This window comes from Cricetulus griseus, assembly GCF_003668045.3.
Source record: "Cricetulus griseus strain 17A/GY chromosome 1 unlocalized genomic scaffold, alternate assembly CriGri-PICRH-1.0 chr1_1, whole genome shotgun sequence".
Taxonomy (NCBI): domain Eukaryota; kingdom Metazoa; phylum Chordata; class Mammalia; order Rodentia; family Cricetidae; genus Cricetulus; species Cricetulus griseus.
In genome coordinates, this window is record NW_023276807.1 from 123,939,372 (window position 1) to 123,964,429 (window position 25,058).

The following is a 25,058-nucleotide window of genomic DNA, read 5'->3' on the forward strand; positions in this document are numbered from 1 at the left end:
CATCCTGGTACTCTGGTTCTTACAATCTTCTTTCTTTCTTCTGTTATAGTCACTGAACTTCAGATTAAGTGGTAACATTAGAGATGTAACAGTTTGGGGGATGAAATTCTTCTCTTCATTTTGACCTGTTATTGACTCCTGTAGTAGTCACAATATGTGGCATCCATGAGTTTCTTTGATAAAAAATGAGAGATATACTTGCTCTGGATATAGGTATAGTAATTTAGAATACTGGTTTTCAAAATGGCAATACAGAGTCTCCTCTAAGGGCCCATTACATTTCTAGCACTAGCAAGAGGTTCACAGAAACAAACAATATAACTTCCATATAATTGTCATGAGAAACACAAGAAAAATATCCCTTTGGGGGCCTTTTTGATAAGTGCTTCACAAAAATCAGTTGTTATTATTTGTGGTACAATACGGAATCAAAAATTATGTATTTTGGAAAATAAATATATGAATGTTTAGAACGAGATATTCATAAATATAAAGGACCTTTGTCTACACTGAACTTTATTCTCAGTGAAATGCATAGTGTCTTTTCTGCAGTAATTCACTTATGTAATTGACAATTTGGTAAGAATTTTTTTTTTATTTTTCCAGACAGGGTTTCTCTATGTAGTTTTGTAAACCAGGCTGGCATCTAACTCACAGAGATCTGCATTTCTCTGTCTTCTAAGTACTGGGATTAAAGGCCTGTGCCACCATTGCCTGGCTAATTTGGAAGAATTTTTTCAACCCCTGTGTTGTGTGAAAGCAAAGGATATGTTCCAAAGATGAAAATATTTCATGAAGATGTAGAAACTATTTCATGATGATAGACACTCTCAAAAACATTTTAAAAAGACAGGAATTTTTCATGAAAATGCTTTATATTAAGGAAACAGACAACTAATCTTAATATATAATGAATCTGCAGTTTGTGTTTCCTTTACTATTCTATTCCCAAGTCCAAGTATATAAAAAAGCAGATAAACTGAAACTGATAGAAGAGAATGTGGGAAATAGTACTGAATGCACTGCCACAAGAGACACTCTGAACAGAACACTGATAGCCCAGGCAGTAAGATCATCATTTCATAAATGGAACCTCATGACATTGAAAATCTTGTGTGAGGCAAAGACACTGTCAATTGAATAAAGCAGCAGCATACAAAAATAGCAAATATTGATCAGCCCAGGATCTCTCTGGACCTGCAGCTGCAGAGAGTGGTCCCACCTGCATAGAGTGGACCCAACTAGACAGGCAGGAACTCCTTGAGTCTGGAAATACCTCAATCTTCCTCCCCCCTCTGCCACCCTAAACTCTCCTGAGTGAGGAGACTACCAGGAAAAGCAAGAATATCCATATCTTCTGACATTGAAGTCTTGGCCCACATACACCACTGGGTGATAAGAAGAGATAGAGAGACCTACCTACCTGGAAGAAGAAATGGGAAGAAGGCAGAATAAGAACACACTCAACAGAAAGACCAATATGACACCACCAGAATCTAGGCACTCCACACCAGCATAATCTGAAAAGCACAACACAGAGTAAGTAGAAGAGACAGATCTAATACTTCATGAAGATGCTCAAGACCTTTAAAGAGGAAACAAGAAAAATCACTTAAAGAAATAGAAGAAAAAAAAAACAATCAAAAAATTCAAGAACAAGAATCTAAAGAAAAATAAAAACAGAAAACAAGGGAAGGAACCACTGGAAACAGTTCAATGCATGAAGGCAGAAACAGAAACAATAAAGAAAACACAGAATGAGGGGATGCTGGTAATATAAAGGCTGAATAAACAATCAGGATCTAAGGATGTGAGTATAACCAATAGAATACAAGAGAAGGAAGAAAGAATCTCAGTTTTTGAAGACTCTCTAGAGGATATACAGTCATAGACCCAGGAAAATCTCAAATCCAACAATTCTCTAACACAAATTATCCAGGAAATATGGGTCTCCATGATAAGTCCAAATAAAAGAATAATAGGTATAGAAGAAGGTGAAGAAACACAGCTCAAAGGTACAGAAAACATATTCAACAGAATCATAGTAGAAACCTTCCCCAACCTACAGAAGTATATGCCTATGAAAGCACAAGAAGCTTACAGAACACCAAATAGACTGGAAAGATTACTTTCCAGTAATTATCTGTTCCAGAAAGAACAGATAATCAGTTCAAATCGAGCAATAACCCCTAATGAAAGAGAAGTAGTCATCAAATGCCTCCCAACCAAAAAAAAAAAAACTCAGGGCCAGATGGCTTCACTGCAGAATTCTACCAATCAGAAAAAGAATTCCCCTCACCACATAAAAAATCAAAACACCAAACATACAGAATAAAAAAAAAATATTAAGAGCAGCAAAAGAAAAAGTTCAAGGAACATATAAAGACAGACCTATTAGAATCACACCTCACTTCTCAATGGAAACTCTGAAAGCCAGAAGGTCCTGGACAGATGTCCTACACACAGTAAGGGAACATGGATTCCAAACTACTGTACCCAGCAAAGCATTCAATCACTACAGATGGAGAAAACAGGATATTCCACGACAAAACCAGATTTAAAGAATGAATATCCAAAAATCCAGCCCTACAGAAAGTCCTAGAGGGAAAACTCCAACCCAACGAAGATATGCCTATACACTCACAAAACCATAGGTTATAAGTAATCCAACTTTTCCAAACAGGAAAAGAAACAGGAGGGCAAAATCTACACACAATGATACCACAAAAAATCCAAAACAAACAAGAACCGAAAATCAATGCACATTAATATCCCTCAATATCAATGGTCTTAAACTGCCTATAAAAGATACAGATTAACAGAATGGATTCAAAGACAGAATTCTTGTATACAAGAAACACACCCCAACTTCAGAGACAGGTGTTACCTCAGAGAAAAGGATTGGGTAAATATTTTCCAATCAAATCAGCCCAAGAAACAAGCTGGTGTAGCAATCCTAATATCTAACAAATTAGATTTTAATTTAAAATCAATCAAAAGTGATGAAGAAGGGCATTTCATCCTCATCAGAGAAAGGTCCATCAAGATGAAGTCTCAATCCTAAACATCTATGCTCCAAATACAAAGGCACCCACATTTGTAAAATAAACATTACTAAAGTTCAAACCACACATAAAACCACACACACTTATAGTGGGAGAATTCAACACCCCTCTTTCACTACTAGAAAGGAGTACCAGACAGAATATTAACAAAGAGAGAATGATCTAACAGAAATTATGACCCAGTTGGGATTAACAGAAAACTATAGAACATTCCTTCAAATCATTAAAGAATGTAGCTTCTTCTCAGCACCACATGGAACCTTCTCTAAAATGGACCACATACTTGGCAATATAGAAACATCCAGAGATACAAAAAATTGAAATAACTCACTGAATCTTATCAGACAAAAACATTTTATGTTTAGAATTCAACAGCAGTACAAATTTCAGAAAACCAACAAACACATTGAAATTGATAAGACCCAATTGCACCATTCCTGGGTCAAGGAAGAAGCAAAACGTGAAATTAAAGACTTCCTAGAATTTAATGGGAATATAGACACAACAGACCCAAACTTATGGGACACTCTGAAAGCATTGCTAAGAGGAAAGTTTATACAACCAAGAGCACAAATGAAATAACTGGAGAATAGTCACACTAGAGAATTCACCGAACTACTGAAAGATTTAGAACAGAAAGAAGCAAACTCACCATGGAAGAGTAGACACCTGGAAATAATCAAAATGAGGGCTATATCAATCAATAAAGTAGAAATTAGGAAAACATTACAAAGAATCAATCAAACAAAGAGTTGGTTCTTTTAGAAGATCAACAAGATAGACAAACCTCTATCCAAACTAACCAAAAGGCAGAGAGAGTGCACGCTAATTAACAAAGAAACAAAAAGGAGGATAAAACAATGGACACTGAGAAAATCCAGAGAATCATCACATCACAATTTGAAAACCTGTACTCCACAATTTTTGAAAATCTAAAGGAAATGGATAATTTTCTGGAAAGATATCTCTTACCAAAATTAAATGAAGAACAGATAATCAGTTCAAATCGACCAATAACCCCTAATGAAAGAGAAGTAGTCATCAAATGCCTCCCAACCAAAAAAAAAAACTCAGGGCCAGATGGCTTCACTGCAGAATTCTACCAAAATTCAAATAAGAGCTAATGCCAGTACTCCTCAAATTGTTCCACACAATAGAAGCAGAAGGGACATTGCCAAACTCTGTCTAAGAGGTACAATCACTTTGATACCCAAACCACACAAAGATACAACTAAAAAAGAGAACTCCAGACCAACATCCCTCCTGAACATCAATGCAAAAATACTCAACAAAATGGTGGCGAAACGAACCTAAAAACATATCAGAAAAATAATCCACCATGATTGAGTAGGCTTCATCCCAGTAATGCAAGGATGGTTCAGCATATGAAAATCCATCAATGCTATCCACCATATAAACAAACTGAAAAAGAAAAACAACATGATCAACTCAATAGATGCTGAAAAAGCTTTGACAAAATCCAACATCCCTTAATGATAAAGATCTTGGAGAGAACAGGAATAACAGTAACATATCTAAACATGATAAAAAATAATACAGAGCAAACCAACAGCCAACATCAAACTAAATGGAGTGATTCATCTAAAATCAGGAGCAATACAAGGCTGTCCACTCTCTCCATATATCTTCAATATTGTACTTGAAGTTCTAGCTAGAGCAATAAGACAACAAAAGGAGATCAAAATGATACGAATTGGAAAGGAAGAATTCAAACTGTCATTATTTGCAGATGATATGGTCATCTACATAAGTGACCCAAAAAACTCTAGGAGGGAACTCTGACAGCTGATAAACACCTTCAGCAAAGTAGCAGGATACAAAATTAACTTAAAAAAATCAGTAGCCCTACCATATACAGCTGATAAATGCAATGAGAAAGAAATCAGAGAAACATCACCTTTCACAATATCCACAAACAACATAAAATATCTTGGGTAACATTAACTAAAAAAAGTGAAAGACCTGTACAGGAAGAACTTTGAATCTTTAAAGAAAGAAATTACAGAAGATACCAGAAAATGGAAGGATCACGCATGCTCTTGGATAGGTATAATCAATATAGTAAAAATGACAAACTTGCCAAAAGTAATCTACAGATTCAGTGCAACCCCCATCAAAATCCAAACACAGTTCTTCACAGGCCTTGAAAGAAGAATACTCAACTTTCTATGGAAAAACATAAAACCCAGGATGGACAAACAATTCTGAACAATAAAGGATCTTCTGGAGGCATCACCAACCCTGACTTCAAGCTCTATTATACAGCCATAGTTCTGAAAACAGCTTGGTATTGGCACAAAAATAGACAGATAGACCCAGGGAATCAAATTGAAAACCATGATATTAACCCTCACACCTATGAACACCTTATTTTTTATAAAGATGCTAAATGTATACAATGGAAAAATATAGCATCTTCAACAAATTGTGCTGGCACAAATGGATTCTGACATGCAGAATATTCCAGATAGATCCAAATCTGTCACTATGTTCTTCATGAACATTACATCAGTAGCACAGACACTGAGATCTGCAATTAATAAATGGGACTTTCTGAAACTGAGAAGCTTCTGAAAGGAAAAGGTCACTCTCAGTAAGACAAACAAGAGGCCACAGAATGTGAAAAAATCTTCACCAACCCCACATCTGACAGAGGGCTGATTTCCAAAATATACAAAGAACTCAAGAAACTAGCCAGCAAAACACCAATCAATGAAGTTAAAAAGTGGGGTGCAGAACTAAATAGAGAATTCTCAAAGGAGGAATCTGAAATGGCTGAAAGACACTTAAGAAAGTGCTTAAAATCCTTGGCCATCAGAGAAATGCAATTCAAAACATCTCTGAGATACCATCTTACATTTGCCAGAATGCCTAAAATCAAAACACCAATGAAAATCTATGCTGGAGAGGATGTGGGAAAAAGGAACACTCTCCATTGCTGGTGGGAGTGCCAACTTGTAAGACCATTCTGAAATCAGTATTGTGGTGGCTCAGAAAAATGGGAATTAGAATATTTCAAGATCCAGGAATTCCTCTGGATTTGTGCATATACCCAAATAATGCACATCCCTACAACAAGGACATATGTTCAACCATGTTCATAGCAGCATTGTTTGTAATAGCCAGACCCTGGAAGCAACCTAGATGCCCCTCAACTGAAGAATGGATACAGATAATGTGGTACATTTATACAATGGTGTACTACTCAGCAGAAAAAAGCAACAGAATCTTGTAATTAGTAGGCAAATGAATGGTAGTATAAGAAACCATCCTGAGTGAGGTAACCCAGTCACAAAAAGACAAACATGATATGTAATCACTCATACATGAATTTTAGACATAGAGCAAAGGATTACCAGCCTACTATCCTCTTCACCTAAGAAATTAGGAAACAAGAAGTACTCTAAGTGAAAAATGCATGGACCCCATAGAATGGGAAGGGGCAGTGTCTTATTAGCGAATTGGGAGCAAGAGGGTAGGAGACAGGGAACTGCCAGAATGAGAGGGGGGGGAAGCAGTGGGGAGAAGCCAAATTGGAGTAGCAGAAATGTTGAGTTTGGGGAAGAATAGAGGAGATCAGGATGAGAGATATCTTAACAGAGGGAGCCATTATAGGTCTGAGGAGAGATCTGGCAGTAGGGAGTTTTCCAGAGATCTTCATGGAAAAAGAACTGACAATCTAGTCAATGGTGGAGAGGAAAACCTAATTTCTCTTCCCCTATAATGAGACTGATATCTACTTTTTATGCCATCCTAGAGCCCTCATTCAGTGGCTGATTGGAGCAGAGGCAAACATCCACAGATATACATTGAATTAAACTCTGGAACCTAGTTTTAGAGTGAGTGGAATGAAGATCAAAGAGGTTGGTAACAGGCTGGTGAAACCCACAGAATCAGCTGGCCTGAACAAGGGGGAGCACATGGACCCCAGACTCCTTTCTGGGATGCCAGCATAGAACTGAATCAGACCTCTGAACATGGATATCAATATGGAGGCCACTGAACTCTATTGGACTCCTTGCAGTGGATTATTATTTTCTCTGGTGTAAGAAAGGACTTTGCGAGTCTATCCCATGTAAAGGGATGCACTCTTGGCCTGGACACATGGGGGAGGGCCTAGGCCCGAACAAGTATGATGTGGTGGACTTTGAGGATCCTGGTTGAAGGCCCTACCCTGTCTATGGAGTGGAGGGTGGATGGGTTGGAGCAGGGGTCGCTGGGTAGGAGGGTTGGAGGAAGAGTTGCGGGGAGGGTTGGCAGGAGGGCAGGGAGAAGGGATTGACATGTGAAATAAGCTCCTTCCTAATTTGAACTAATAAAAATTAATTATAAAAAATAGCAAACATTGTTTTTACCAACTTCAACACTGAAAGGAAACTTATATTCAAAATATATAAGAAATTGAAAAAAACTGGATATCAGAACAATAAATAAAATAATTCAATTTAAAAAGGGGGCATATATCTAAGGAAAGAATTCTCAATAGAGAAATCTCAAATGGGAGAGAAACACTTAAAGAAATATCCAACATCCTTAAGCAATCAAGGAAATGCAAACCAAAACTACATTGGGATTGCATTTTACACCTGTCAGGATTGCTAAGATCAGTAGCATAAGTGACAGCTCATGCTAACAAGGATATGGAGCCAGAGAAACACTCTCCATTCCTGGTGGAAGGGCAAACTTGTACAGCCACTATGTGAATCAATATGCTGCTTTCCCAAACAGTATGGAATTGATCTACCTCAAAATTCAGCTATACTACTCTTGACTATATAACCAATGGTTGCCTCGTCTTACTACAGGGACACTTGTTCAACTATGTTCATTGTGGCTTTATTCATTGTAGTCAGAAATTGGAAGCAGCCTAGATGTCCCTAGACCAAGGGATTCTCAAAGAAAAAAAAGTTATACATTTACATAATCGAACATTACTCAACTATAAAAAAACAAATTTTATCATGAAATTTGCAAATAGATGTTACTTAAAAAATTATTCTGAGTGAGGTAACTCAAAACTATAAAGGTAAATATGTTATGTCTTCACTTATAAGTAGATATTAGCCATTTAGTAAATGAAAACCAAGCTATAATATTGAGTCAGGGGGAACATGTATCTCTCTGGGAGGAAAATAGAATTGATTTTACTGGGGGGTTTGGGGGCCAGTAAAGATGGGAACATGGGAATCAGATATGGGGGACATATGGTGGAGGGAGAGAGTGTGTAGAGAAAAGGTTGAAAATGGTGTAACTTTTGGTGTGGTTTGGAAACCTAATGTAGTTGAAAGTTCCTTAGAATCTATTAAGGTAATCCTAATGAGGACTTCTGGTAATGGGGGATAAGGAATCTCAGTTGATTATCTCTTCTTGCCATGGGTGGCTTCCAGTAACAAAACTGGTTTGCATTTGGTTGAGTTGTTGGCCAAAATGGCCCCATGGAAATCCTTTGACAACCCAAGCTATTGCTACAACAAAGGATTACTCTTGGCAAACTGACAGCAGAGCCCCACTTCTGGGTACAATACTCACAACTTGAACATGAGGAAACAGAGCTTATGCCTATATGTAGCTTTAACACATACATTTTCGTCTCTTGGTAAGGGAAGGTACTCTGTGGGCTACTGCAAGAGAAACATAGCAACCCAATCATAAAAACTTTGACTACATCTGTCCTGACTGCAAAATATACCAGGGAAATTGTGGCACATAACTTTTGGAAGCAGCCAGTTATGATAAATCTTTCTGCCAAAAGCAGCCTGAGCCCCACCACCAAGTGTGAGCTTTACGCCAACTGCCGGCTTGAGTTAGGGCCCAAATGAATACACAGAAACTTGTATTAGGTACAATGCTGCTTGGCCAATGACTAGGATTCTCATCTGTTAGCTCAGTCTTAACTATCATATACCTATATATTTTATCAGACTTAACTTATCAGACACCTTATTGGCGTCCCTCCTTGCTGTGGATCACATAGTGCCACTGGAGCAGTCGAGGAGGGGAAAAGAGAGCCCTTCCTGTTTCTCCTTCGCTTAAATATGAGTCTCCTTGCTATGTCATTTCCTGCCTGGATCAGCACTTCTCCACTACATTTCCCAGAATCCTCTTGGACTTCTAGTCCCGTCTAACTTGCTCTCTCATTGGCCAAACAGTATTTTCTTTAACAATCAATAAGATAAACATACACAGTATAGTCCCCATCACAGACAACCAATTTTTGATTTGAATGAAGGCCAACTCTACAAGAAGAAATCCATACTTAACACTGCTTGGGGAACAAAGTACCAGAGACTAGACAGCCCAGAGACCTAGGGTAAAACCAAACACTAATGACACAAAAATAAAACAGTATTAATAAAAAGATTTCTAACTATATCCTGCTATACTCATAGATCAGTGCCTTAAGCAGTGGTAACCAGAGAGGCTTCCTCTGAGCCAGTAGGGAGAAACTGATGCAGAGATCCACAGCCAGACATTCATTGGATAGAGAGTCTGAATTGGTGGTCCCCATCAAATCTCTCCCCTCATAGCTCAAGGAATCCATTAGAACAGGAGGCAGAAAGATGGAAATAATCACAGGGGATAGAGGATGCCACGAGTAAAAGACCCACTGAATCAACTAAGAAAGGCTCACATGAGCTTACAGAGACTAAAGCAACAAGTACAGGACCTAGGTTGGTCTGATCCAGGACGTCTGTGTATATATTACAGCCATCAGCTTACTAGTTTTATGAGACTCTTGACTGTGATAACAAGTGGGTCTTTGACTAGTGTAACTTCACTTAGGACTCTTTTCCTCCTCTTGAGTTGTTATGCTTGGCTTTTACATCATAGTTTTTGTTAATTTATTTTATTTTGTCACCTGTCTTAGGGGTTCTATTGCTGTGAACAGACATCATAAACATGGCAACTTTTATGAAGGAAACATTAATTGGCTTATAGTTTAGAGGTTTAGTTCATTTGCACCATGATAGGACATGATGATGTGCAGGCAGACACATCATCTGGAGAAGGAGCTGAGAGTCCTACATCTTGATCTATAGACAATAGAAGAAGTGATCTGAGTGTCATGATGAGTGAAACCTGAGCAACAGAGACATCAAAGTCACCCCCTACACAATGACACACTTCTTCCCACAAGGCCATACATACCATAACAAAACTACACCTCATAATAATTCCATTTCCAATGAGTTTATAGAAGCCAGTTACATTCAAACTATCACATGTTTGTTTGTTGTCACTTGGAAGCCTACTTTTGTCTAATGACATAGAGAAATGGAGTTGATTTGGAGGGGGTGGGGCAACATTCAGAGGGGTGAGGTGAAGGGAAACTATAATCAGGGTATATTGTGCAAGAAAGGAATCTATATTCAATAAAAGGAAAAATTATAAAAAAATTCAAGTGGAAACTCTTGGGAATATTTTAGTTGGAACTCAGGAAAACTATAGGTTGGACCAGAGAGTATGGGTCTTGAGTTGATTTTGCATTTAAAAGTTTGTTTGGCAATTACGTGAACTAGGCAAAGAACATGACAAAAACAATTAAGCAGTGAGAGACAAGAGACAGTGTATAGCTGAGATGCATGAAAACAGCTATGCCATTTTTAGTCTCTGTCATCCATAACATTTTAAATTCTTCATTATCTGTGTTGGAAGGACATATGTAAAACAGATGTATATTCAATTTCCATCAAGAAGTTGCAACAGAAAGTGAAAATGTGCATCATGGAAAGGAAAGGGTCAATACATTGAATTATTGAGAGAGGTAAATAGACCAGGAAAATTTACTTGATTTAGGGGAACAAAGCCACTTTACAATATTTTATCTGACAAGTCTCAGTGAGGTAAGTGGTGTATCTGAGATTGCAGCTTGTATCTCAGCTTTATTGGAAGCCTTATTTTTGTGTCACCAAATTAGCTGGGTTAAAAGATCAATGGCATTTTTTATTGATTAATAAAAGTCAACTGTTCAGGTGAAGAGGTTTATGATTAATGCTGAATTTGTGTCCCCCACATCTTATACAGAGCGTGAACAAACCTGATTGACTGAAGGCGTTCATCCTGTGTCTATTGACTGAAGGAGTTCATCCTGTGTCTATAGGGTCCATCCACAAGTAAGATGTTCCAAGGTAGGGGCAGAGTGGCAAACAATGAATGGCAAGCCACCTAAGGCCTCAAGGAAATAACCTCAGATCAGATTTAGCAAATGTTCTTATAGGATATTTCCATGTCTTCATAGCACAAGAAGTTCCATATTTTGTGATTTGTGAGTGATTTCAAGCTACTCCATTTCCCTTTGTTTTATAGGGTCTGTTTCCTGTATCTTATTCTTACTCTGGTTTTGAGCTGATCATAAGTTCCAGTTATCCCACTGATGCTCTATTTGTCATAGTATTTCTATTTTTTATTATGTCTCTTTTAACTATGAGTAATACAGCAAGTATAAGGAGGAGAAAGCATGAAAATGAATGACTCAAGAAATTTCAAATTCAATGCAGGGAAACTTGTTTTTAAGTGATAAATGATAGATACAAAGATAATACAGATAGGATGTAAAAAGATTTGAAATTGTCAGTTTGGTTATGGGACAGAATTTACCAGGAAAAAGTCTGTTATGTAGTTTGGGAGGAGTTTTGAAGTTGACAAGCTTAGGTTCAAAGAAGTACCAGTATAAATAATCTTGTCTATAAGCCTACAATGATTTTGTGTGACATTTTTTGTAACATACTTAGTGTTTGAATCACACTGATCTAATAAACTAAAATGACTTTGTTGTCTTAGCTTGAAAATACATAACTGTGTAAGAGAATTTATTTTATAAAGTTGTAAAAATGTAGTAGATATTTTCCATATGTATGCCTTCATCCTAAATTGTTCCAAGGTAGATCATCAATAGGTACACTTCAGGAAGACTCCCTATGTGGGAAAAGTTATATTGTTTTATGAACCTTTCTCATGACCAATTAAGGAAATAAATGAAATAGTTGTCAATAGCAAACAAGCTTCAAATTTTGAGTGTGAAATGTTAATTTGTGGTAAATGTTCTTTCTGTCTGTAAATTTAAAAAGAACACAACCAATTCTGGCATTTTTACTTACTGTTTCTCATCTAGTCTATGGTAGAATCAAAATGTGATGACAGGTATCTATGCTGTAATGATTGACAAAAGAAAAGCCTCTCCACAGACAATTTAAAATTATACTTATTTTTCCTAAAGGCACCAGGGACATGATATTTTGCAACTTTCATCCTAATTAAGAATGAAAATCCTAAGTCTCTGTAATTGGATTCAGTTTGGAAGACTTGTCTGACCCTGAAATTGATAGATGACAAGAAACGAATCATCCATCTACATTTACATCTAACTGAAATAAAACAACTGATGTATCTAACACACACTCGTCTTCATTCATTCATTCATTCATTCATTCATTCATCAATTGACTCATGATATTCAATTTGCATTGGTATATTTCAACCTCCGATTTTTCTTTCAAAACGTATTTTGCTAAATCCTGGTATTTTGAAGCCTGGTACTTTGCTTATTTTATAGACAGTAAATGTTATGAAAATTGGGAACCCCATGGAAAAGCAGGAGTCTAGAAACTTGTAAATATGTTCCTGAAACACTAACAATCGATTGAGGCATGAAATCAATTAGATACCTTTGCATGAGATCATTTAGATACATTTTACTATTCTTTTTTAATTGAAAATAGATTCTTCTCTCATATAATGCATCCTGACTACAGTTTCCCCTGCCTCAATTCATCCAAGCTCCCTGCCTCCACCTCCCCTCTCTCCAGAAACATTCCCACTCCTTTTTCCATCAGAAAAAAGCAAGACTCCAAGAGACAACAACCAAACCTAACAATACAGAATGCTAGAAGGCAAGGCAAAAGCACTTACACTAAATATGGAGGAGGCAACCCACTAGAAGAAAGTGAATCCAAGGAGATGGCAGTGAGTCAGAGATGCAGCTGCTCCCACAATTAGTAGTCCCATAAAAATCTCAACCTGAGAGACACAACACATACACAGAGGATATGATGCAGACCCATGCAAGCTGCATGCTTGTCACTTCAGTTTCCATGAATCCATATGCACCCTGATTACTTGATTTGGTAGGCCATACCCTCCTAATGTCCTCAGCCCCATCTGACTCCTATAATTTTGACTTCCCAAATCCAACAGTGTTCTCATAAGATGCAAGCGGACAGACCAAATGAAGATCTCCAATTTAGACTCTCTGTGCATAACTTCATAATATGTGTTTGTGGGTCTGTTCATCTGCCCCCATATGCTGCCTAAAGAAAACCTATGATGGTGGGTGGAAAAGGCACTGAACTATGAGTATAACAGAGAATTACTAGAAATCATTTCTGTGTTTTTCATTTATTTTTAGAACATTAGTGGTTCTATCCTTGGTCTCTGGGCTATCCAATCTCTGAATCCTTGCCACCAAGCTGTGCTGGCCATGGAATACCTCTCATGGACTGAGACTCAAGTCAAATCATACACATGTTGGCCACTCCCAGAAATTCTTTGCAATTATTGTCCCAGCACTTCTTGCAAGCAAGAAAGAATGTAGGTCAAAGATTTTGTGGCTTGATTTCTATTTTCCTCTTTCTATTTCCTATAGAGTGCCTTCCCACACTTAAGCAATTACAAGTTAGGCATAAAGGTTCCAGGCAGGCACTAGCTCCACTTCTTAGTATTTCATGAACTGTGTAAATATTGTTCTGGGCAATTAAGCCCTACTTAACAGGAAGATCCAATCTTTCCCCTAGATATCTTCTCTTTACCTAACTTCGATGGATCTATGGACTATAGTTTGAATGAAATTTACTTAATAGTTAATACCCACTTAGAGTGCATATATACCATACTTGTCATTAAGCATTTGGGTTAGCTCATTCAGTAGGATTTTTTCATAGTTTTATTCAATTGGTTGCAAATTTCATTACGTCATTTTAACAGCTGAATAATATTCCGTTGCATAAATGCACCACATTTCCTTTATCAAATCTTCTGTTGAGGGGCATCTAAGTATTTCCTAGTTTCTGCTATTATGAATGAAATCACTGTGAGCACAGTTGAGCAAGCATCCTTTATGTAGAATAGAGCCAATTAGGATATGTTCCCAAGGGTGATATAGTTGGGTCTTAAATTAGATTGATATACAATTTTCTGAAAAACCACCATATTGATTTACATAGTGGCTTACAAGTTTGGATTCCTACTAGCAATGGAAAGTGTTCATCCTACTACTCTGCATCCTTGCCAGCAAGATCTATTATTTGTGTTACTGATCTTCACTACTCTGACAGGTATAAGATGGAATCTCAAAGTAGTTTTGATTTGCATTTCTCTGTCAGCTAAGTACACTGAACAGTTTTCAGCTATTTGAGCTTCCTCCATTGAGCATTCCTTGTTCATATCTGTACCCCTATTATGGGTGCATTTTTATATCTAGTTTACTGGGTTCTTAATATATTTAATTATTATCCCTCTAATTGGTGTGGACTTGTTAAAACTATTTGTCATTTTTTAAGCTACTACCTTGTTTAATTTAACATGTTCTTTGCTTTTCAGATGCATTTCAGTTTTATGAGGTCCCAGTTATTAATGCTTGATTTTACTTACTGCCCGTGAATCAGTGTTCCCTTCAGAATGTCATCTGTGTCAATGAATTCAAGACTATTCCTCAGTTTCTCTTCTATCAGATTCAGTTTATCTAGCTTGGGTTTGATATGCATGGATTTGAGTTTTGCGCAGGGTGATACATATGGATCTACTTGCATTCTTCTACATGAAAAAGGATTTTTAGGGGGTAACAGAGAGAGCAGACATCTGTGGGGAGTCTGTCTGATTCTTTGGATGACATTGTTGAGTGGAGGCTAGATACATTTTTCTTATTCTATTTTCTATTTATTTTATTTTATTTTATTTTGAAAGAAGTCTTCAATATATAGAATGATTGGCCTAGAATTCATAATCACTTGACTTAGTGTCCAGGGTACAGCTATGTGTAACTGCATCAGGTTGCCAATTCTTGCTGTGAGAGAATTGCTCAGAGGAAGAATGGAGTCTGGCTTAAAAATATTAAAAATGATGCAATTAAAGATTTGATGGGGAAATAAGGAATCAAACCAGTAATTTGGATAGGAGTCATGCAAAAGTTATAAAAGTAGAGGGTTTATCTTTTACATTATGTAAATAATAAAAAGAAAAGCATTTGTGAATTACATGTGGTTTTCCTAGGATTTGTATGAGAACATTATGAAAATTATGTCATGTGTTGACTTTACATGATGCTTAAAACTGCCTTGTGTGAAAAAATGTTTATTTTCCTTTTAATATTATTCAGAACATTAGACATATAGATGAGGGGTTATAGTTAATGAGCTCAGAATTCCAGAGCTGGGATGTAGTGGGGGGTGAATAAGAATTCAGGGAAATATTATCTAGTCACTTCCTAAACTTATTAAAGTGGACAGCAAGGTAACAGAAAGTTGGCTGTATCAACTCACACATGAATACCAGAGGAGTAGAATATTTTTTCCTAATATTCTTGGTATAAGCATCAAAGGATGAAAATCTTATGAGAAAAGAAGTTCACTCAAATATTTTGTAGATTTACACTTCTGTGTTCCTTGAACCATACAATAAACTAACAATATTTAAGAGAACTATGAAACACAAGCAGACAGAGGACAGACTTTTTTAAGATGATAGCGAAATGCTGGAAAGGGATCATGGAATTGTGTGTGTGTGTGTGTGTGTGTGTGTGTGTGTGTGTGAGAGAGAGAGAGAGAGAGAGAGAGAGAGAGAGAGAGAGAGACAGAGAGAGAGAGAGAGATTGTGTGTGTGTGTGTGTGTGTGTGTGTGTGTGTGTGTGTGTGTGTGTGTATGTGTGTGTGTGTGCATGGACATATTAGTAAGTACACATTTTGGTACATGCAGGGGAGCTAATATGTTTGTCTATACATAAGTAGGAGAGAGGTTTATGCCAGGTGTCTTTTATCACTTTCCACTGTGTATTGTGAAATGAATATATCTCTCTGAACTTGGTACTCACTATTTTGGGTAGACCAAGTCTCTCTGGACTCCCAGTACTTGATTTATAATTACCCACCATTATGCTTATCTTTACAAGGTGCTGGAGATTTAAAACAGGCCCTCAATCTCACTAAGAAAATTTTACCCACTGAGTGATTGCTAAAATACCTAACACACTTTTGAGATGAGTCAGGGGTCTGGCCAGTGTAATGGTTAGGAACAAGCATCAGAGGAGTGCAATATTTATCATGGAATGGGAGCAAAAATGAAGTAACCAGATACTCCCAAAGCAGAAGTGCTTGCAAAATTTAATCATTAACAATGCATACAGCTACAACATTATTGCTTTCAACAGTTCTTCCCAATGAAAGGACTCTCTTTTCCCTTCTGGATACAGTCAAATTACCAAAGGTAAAACTCCCTAGCTGACATACAGATACTCTCTTCTACAAATGTTACATAGCCTCACAATAAACTAGGAAATAATTTTTCTGATTTTCTCTTAAGATTATAAATATTTGGGATTGGGGTAAGAGGTATTTGCTAAGCTCTATAGATTTTTAATTAACATTTAAAGTTTGGATTCACCTGCTGTATTTGGCTTCATTTAGTCCCATATTAGTTGCTAAATTATTTAGGAAGAAGTAGCTACTAAGATTATGTACAGCTATAAATTCCAAAGAAATGTTCAGTTTGCTGTTTTCCAAATCTTTTTACTTATTGCAAACATACTATATTCTCTGCAATCTTTGGAAGAAGGTACTCAAATGTTCATTGTGTCTGTTGGCTTCCTTTTGCTGGAGAGGCATTAAAACTTTAGCTACAATAAATATGAATACTAACAGAACAACAGGGGAAAAGTCTTTCTAAGTACAGTTTGGAGAACCAATGGATTTTTACTGATGCTAATTTCAGGATTGTGTGTTACCCAACAGTAACTCCATAGTATGGGAATCATGACCCAGAATAAAGGGGATGTACTGGAAGCTGAACCACTGAATTCCCACACTCAATTAAAATTATATCTTTTATAGACCCAACCACAATGACTAAGACTATGTGTAGCTTGAATCTCTGATGATGAATTGGTGAGGCCTACCATCCTTGTATCTACTTGAAAATCTTAACAACTTTACTATTACTATTGATCTAGTCATCATCTCTTTGGTTATTTCATTGTCATGAGGAAAAGACTTCCAGCAAATGAGCACAAAAAATCTATAACGTGAAGGTCTGATTTTTCAAATCTTGATTGCTTAAGTTTTCATTTTATAATGATTTTTAGACTAATAAATAACTGGTTCAGTATATATTACCTAGTTTTCATCAACTTGTAAATAGTATGAAAGTTCATTTGAAATATCTATAAGTAAATGAGGGAATACATTTGTCACTGTCTTTCTCAAGGGGCATGTAATTTACAAATGGACATTACCTAACTGTAGCAACTTTGTGCTATGACTGACTTTTCCATGAGGATCAGTAAAGAACAGTGTATAAGTGAAATTAACTGCAGTAACTATGAAGCAATAAGAAGAGATTCTTTAAAATTATCAAAAATAGAAAATAATTTCAAGACACTCTATGAGACTATGGAAGGGAATAGTAGATGATCTGATAGGTGAAATGATATGTAAACTTAGTGATGATTCCACTTATTGGGAACCTGGACCTTTGAATGCTGAATTTTAGAAGCAGAATGCATAGTAGAAAGGGAAGTTTAGAAACTTTAATGATTAATTTCTTTGAGCTGGGCTTTGGTGGTACATGCCTTTAATCTCAGAATTCGGGAGGCAGAGGCAGGAGGATCCTGGTGAGTTCCAGGCCAGTCTGGACTACAGAGCAATTGCCAGGATACGCTCCAAAGCTACACAGAAAAATCCTGTCTTGAAAAAAACAAAAAAAATTATTGTAACATCTCCCAAATTAATCTATAAACAGGATAATTATTCTTATTGGAGGGTAATCTATATATTCTTCTTTATAAATGTGTGAATGCAAATTCTGACACTTTGTGAACTAGTGGTGATGAAATGGGAACTACTCTTAGACACCATTTTAATCTAGTATGATTTGCACATTTTTGAGATATTTTCTTTGTACTGAGGGGTTTGGGAACATGCTTTTCTCAAGTAAGCTTGTAGATAAACTTAAAAGCGTATAATTCATCTTCTATAGGAACTGTAGAATTAATAAATTTTGCTAGGAAATGCATTTGATTTTCAAAATTTGAAATACCTGAATAGTTAGCTCAATGATAGCCATTCAAGGCATGTATCCTTTCTTTCTACTGGTGAAGCACAGAACATGGTGGAGGATTAGCTCCTTCTTCAATGGAGCAAAAGGTGAAAGGAAATTTAGTCATAATGCATCACAGGAGGAGAATAACTCCCCTGAAAGACAAGAAAGAAGAGTTGTTCAGAAGATGGCTGATGTTTGGAAGACTGAGCAGCAAAAATTAAGCTGAGGGGACAAATTCTAAATTATCTACAGTGTATGGGCAATACTAACTGAACTGAAAAACCTACAGGTTTTGTCCATTAATCTTCCTAGCACTGCTCTGAAAACTGTACACTGGAGTCTTAATGAGAAATAAGTCAATGAAGGAGATTCAGTGTGGCTTGTGACCAAGGGAAATGGTAAAGGCATTTCATCTTCCCAGACAGATGAGAACTTCACTACTTGTCATGGTTTGAATATGGTGCCCCTCAAACTTCATATGTTTGAAAGCTTAGTAACCATGATGAGCAACTGTTTGAAAGGATTAGAAGAGTAGCAGGTGTGGCATTATTGGAATAGGTATGGTCTTTTTGAAGAAGCGTGTCACCACTTTATTTAAGAAGGCCACACCAAGTGCAGTCTCCTTCTCTCTTCTTGTCAGCTGCCTGCAGTTCAGGATGTAGAACTCTCAAAAACTTCTCTAGAGTAATATTTTTTTTCCTTCCAGCATGTTTCCTATCATGATGATAAAGAACTAAGCATCAAAAAATGTAAGCAAGTCCCCAAACTAAATGAGTGATTTAATAAGAGTTGTTTTGGTCATGGTGTCTCTTCATAACAATTGGACAGCTATGAGGACACTAATTTGTGATTTATCTCATTTCTCATTTCCATTTTTTCTTGACTGTTCTTGTTCATGTTTATTTAATTACACATCATAATGTGGTATATAAACAGTTAGCACTGAGAGGTATGCAATACAAATGGATTCTTACTGAATTTTGAATGAAAAGAGAGTAGCAGATCCTGTAGAGGTATAATGAGTCATATCCTGGAAACTGAGAAATGAATGATGGGAATGAAGAGATAGAGAGCCCTTTGAAACCAGGTAAGCCCTTTGAGGTTGTCTCCACTTGACCCTGCTTTGAAGTTTCCTTTTCTTTTGATACCACTTTAAGTGTAAAATTAAAAGTCCACTAATTGAAATTTTGCAATGCTACATTTCAGTGGTAACAAGCACAAAACAGTGATTGGCATCTGAATATTCAGAACACTGTTCAACTTTACAGGGAAAAATCTTGGATTTTTTTTCACCAAGAGTTGGACTGTTCTTTAAATGTCACACTGTTCTAATGGCCTCTATACTTGACACCAATGTTTGATGGGTTAATTTTAGTTTACAGGACCTTAACTTGAGGGCTTACTCAGCAATAGCTTGTGGAAGAGTAATCCTCAAGATCATATTGGATTGGGGAAGTTCAGTAATCAAATATAACTTATTTCCTTCATAAAGGCGCTTGCACAGTAAAATAAAAATTAAGTTGCATTTCCTCACTATCATATGTCCTCAGAAAATAGTAAGTGCATGCAAAAATATAATTAAAAAAGAAAATGACCCAAATTTTCTTTTTTGTATACTAAAGTCTACTTAATTTTTGTGCATGGATCCCCTGAAGTATTTCAGTCGATAGGGAAAAAATGGTTCACAAAGGGACACAATTGAAACTCAGCTCAGCCCGATTTTATTGTAATGAATGCTACACCAGGATGTCAAGAGTCTGGCCCAGATCATTTTACTTTAGCCATATTTAAGCACAGCACAATTTTTGAAAAATACGTACTCAGATGCCAAGTAACTCATGTCTAATCACACAATTTAAGCCATGCTGATATTGAGATATTTTACAAAGTTTATCTGGCTTCTTTTACAAGAATGGGTATTCTTGATTCAGAGATTTTGTCTAAGATTTAGGGTCCAAGGATTTGATTGAGGTAAACAAAATCCTTGTGGATGTCAGGATTGATGTGACCTTAAGATAAAATAGGAATCACTCAGGCTGTTGTAAAGCACAAGTGATATAACTCATAAGAGTGAATTTTATGGTCTAAAAGCAATGATCCAAATTTAGGTGAAAAGGTCTTGGATGAGTAAAAATGCAAATTTTTGGACATATGGGCAGAGCCCATTTCATCAGATGGTATGTCATCACCAGGTTGCAAAACTACATCATTCATAGCATTCCAGAAAGAACAGCTATGCATCTCATTCCATTGAAGATTGAAGCTGTGTGTTCCACTTTCCTGACTTTTCCATTGCTTACCTATGTAACCATGCCATTTACCCTCTACATTTTTGTGCTGCCAAAATTATTCCATAAAATTAAGTAGGATTTGACATTCTTTTTCACCCCCCTTAATCATTAAAACCTTTACAAATCCTATGTGCTATTAGTGCTATTATTCTCTCAAAACAGTTCATCACCTTAATGCTTAGAACAATGATACAAAGAAATTAAGCATTTCTTTAGTTATTCCTTTCCATTGATGATGTGGAGATAATCAACATAAGTTAGATCATTTCAGAGAAGAATCTTTGTCCAAGCCAAGATAGCATCCCTTCAGGTGGGATGGGCTCTCAAAGTCCCTTCTTACACCAGGGAAAAATACTGATCCACTACCAGAGGCCCCATAGGATGCTGGGGCCATCTCATTGACATCCACTTTCAGGGGTCTAGATCAGTCCTGTGATGGCCTCCCAGAGAGCAGCCGGGGGGCCATGTGCTCCCCCTTGTTCAGGTCAGCTGTTTCTGTGGGATTCACCAGCCTGGTCCTAACCCCCTTGATCTTCATTTCTCCTGCTCTGCAACTGGGTCCCAGAGTTCAGTTCAGTGTATAACTGTGCATGTCTGCCTCTGCTTCCATCAGCCATTGGATAAGGGCTGTAGGATGGAATATAAAGTAGTCATCAATCTCACTATAGGGAAAGGACATTTAGGGTAGCCTCTCTGCCATTGCCAGGATTGTCAGTTGGTTAGGGGAAGGGCACTTAGGGTAGCCTCTCCACCATTACCTAGATTGTAAGTTGGTGCCATCCTTGTAGAACTTTTGAAATCTCCCTAGTGCCAGATATCTCCTCAGACCTATGATGGCTCCCTCTGTTAGGATATCTCTCATCCTACTCTCCTCTGTTCTTCCCCAAACTCAAACATTCTGCTCCTTCACTTCCTCCTCTCCTATCCTCTTCTTCTATCATTCTGCCAGCTCCCTCTCCCCTACCCTCATGATCCCAAAAACTCAGGAGATACTGGCCCTTCCCATTCTCTGTGGACCATGCATTTTTCTCTTAGAATTCTTCTTGTTTCCTAGTTCCTTTGGTGAAGAGTATTGTAGGCTGGTAATCCTTTGTTCTATGTCTAAAATTCATATATGAGTCAGCACATACCATACCATGTTTGTCTTTTTGTGACTGGGTTAACTCACTCAGCATGGTTTCTTCTTGTTCCATCCATTTGCCTGCGAATTTCAAGATTCCATTTATTTTTTTCTGCTGAGTAGTTTTCCAATGTGTAAATGTATCACATTTTCTCTATCCATTCTTCAGTTGAGGGGCATCTAGGTTGCTTCCAGGTTCTGGCTATTACAAACACGCTGCTATGAACATGGTTGAAAATATGTCCTTGTTTTATGAGACTGCATGATTTGGGTATATACCCAAAAGAGGAATTTCTGGATCTTGAGGTAGACTGATTCACATATTCCTGAGGACCACCATACTGATTTCAGTGTGGTCTTACAAGTTGGCACTCCCACCAGCAATAGAGGAATGTTCCTTTTTCTCCACATCCTCTCCAGCATAGATTGTCATTGTTGTTTTGATTTTAGCCATTCTGGCTGGTATAAGATGGTATCTCAGAGTTGTTTTGAGTTGCAGTTCTCTGATAGCCCAGGATTTTGAGCACTTTCTTAAATGACTTTCAGCCATTTTAGATTCTTCTGTTTCGAATTCTCTATTTAGTTCTGCGCCCTACTTTTTAATTTCATTGATTGGTGTTTGGGCAACTAGGTTCTTGAGTTCATTGAATATTTTGGAAATCAGCCCTCTGTCAGATGTAGGGTTGGTGAAGATCTTTTTCTATTCTATGGGCTGTCATTTTGTCATACTGACTATGTCCTTTGCCTTACAGAAGCTTATAAGTTTCAGCAGGTCCCTTTTATTAATTATCTGTGATACTGGTGTTATGTTCTGGAAGCAGTCTCCTGTACCAATATGTTCAAGGGTATTTCTCACATTCTCTTCTATAAGATTATGTGTGGCTGGATTAATGTTGAGTTCTTTGATCCATTTGGACTTAAGTTTTTTGCATGGTGACAGATATGGATCTATCTACAGTCCTCTGCATGTCCAAATTCATTTGTGCCAGCACCATTTGCTCAAGATCCTATCTTTTTTCCATTGTATAGATTTAGCATCTTTGTCTAAAATCAGATGTTCATAGGTGTGTGGGTTAATATCAGGACTTTCAATTCAATTCCATTGGTCTATCTGTGTATTTTTGTGCCAATACCAAGTTGTTTTCAGGACTATGGCTCTATAATAGAGATTGAAGTCAGGGATAGTGATGCCTCCAGAGGTTCCTTTATCCTACAGGGTTGTTTTGGCTATCCTAGGTTTTTTTCCATATAAAGATGAGTATTGTTCTTACAAGTTTTGTGGAGAACTGTGTTGGAATTTTGATGGGGATTGCATTGAATCTATAAATTGCTTTTGGCAAGATTGCCATTTTTACTATGTTGATTCTACCTATCGGAGAGCATGAGAACTCCTTCCATTTCCTGGTATCTTCTTTAATTTCTTTCTTTAAAGAATCAAAGTTCTTGCTGTACATGTCTTTCACTTTTTTTGGTAGCTTTACACCAAGCTATTTAATATTGTTTGTGGATATTGTGAAGGGAGATGTTTCTCTGATTTCTTTCTTATTCTTTTTATCATCTGTATATAGTAGGGATACTGAATTTTTTTAGTTAATTTTTACCCAGCTACTTTACTGAAGGTGTTTATCAGCTGTAGGATTTCCCTGGTAGAGTTTTCAGGTCATTTATTTAGACTATCATATCCTCTGCAGATAGTAAAAGTTTGACTTCTACATTTCCAATTTGTAGCCACTTGATCTCCTTTTGTTGTCTTATTGCTTTAGCTAGAATTTCAAGTTCAATATTGAAGAGTCATGGAGAGAGTGGACAACCTTGTCTTGTTCCTGAATTAGAGGCACTGCTTTGGGTTTCTCTCCATTTAGTTTGATGTTGGCTGTTAATTTTGTCTATATTGCTTTTATCATAATCAGATATGTTCCTGTTATTACTGTTCTCTCCATGATCTTCATCATGAAGGGATGCTGGATTTTGTAAAAGGCTTTTTCAGCATCTAGTGAGGTGAGATGATCATGTGGTTTTTCTTTTTCAGTGTGTTTATATGGTGGATTACATTGATAGAGTTTTGTATGTTGAACAATCCTTGCATCCCTGGGATGAAGCCTACTTGATCATGGTGGATGATTTTTCTGATGTGTTATTGGATTCGACTCACCAATATTTTGTTGAGTAATTTTCCATCAATGTTCATATGGGATATGGTTCTGTAGTTCTCTTTTTTTGTTGTTGTATCTTTGTGTGGCCTGGATATCAACCTAATATTAGCCTTATTAAAAAAAAAGTTTGGCTATGTCCCTTCTGCTTATATTGTGTGGAACAACTTGAGGAGTAGTGGTATTAGTTCTTGTCTGAATTTGTGGCAGAATTCTGCAGTGAATCCTTCTGTCCCTGGTCTTTTTTGGTTGGAAGTCTTTTTGATGACTGCTTCTATTTCATTAGGGGTAATAGGTCATTTAAACTGCTTATCTGTTCTTGGTTTAATTTTGTAAGTGATATCTATCCATAAATTATCCATTTCCTTTAGATTTTTGAGTTTTGTGAAGTACAGGTTTTCAAAATATGACTGATGATTTTCTGGATTTCCTCAGTCTGTTGTTATAGCCCTGCTTTCATTTCTGATTTTGTTAACTAGCATGCTCTCTCTCTGCCTTTTGGTTAGTTGGGATAGAGGTTTGTCTATCTTGTTGATCTTCTCAAAGAACCAAGTCTTTGTTTCATTGATTCTTTGTAATGTTTTCCTAGTTTATATTAATTTTATATTTATTTTACTTATTAATTTCAGTCCTCAGTTTGATTATTTACTGGCATCTACTCCTCTGTGGTGAGTTTGCTACATTTTGTTCTAAAGCTTTCAGTTGTTCTGTCAATTTTCTAGTGTGACTATTCTCCAGTTTCTTCATGTGGGCACTTAGTGCTATGAACTTCCCTCTTAGCACTGCTTTCAGAGTTTTCCATAAGTTTGGGTATGTTGTGTCTACATTCTAATTAAATTCTAGGAAGTCTTTATTACCTTTTTTATTTCTTCTTCGACCCAGGAATGGTACATTTGGGTGTTATTCAATTTCCAAGAGTTTGTAGGTTTTCTGAAATTTTTATTGCTGTAGAACTCTAATCTTAAAATATGTTGGTCTGATAAGATACAGGGGGTCATTTCAATTTTTTTTTGTGCCTGTTGAAGTTTGCTATATTGTCAAGTATGTGGTCAATTTTAGAGAAGGTTCCATGTGGTAATGATAAGAAAGTATATTCTTTTGTGTTTGG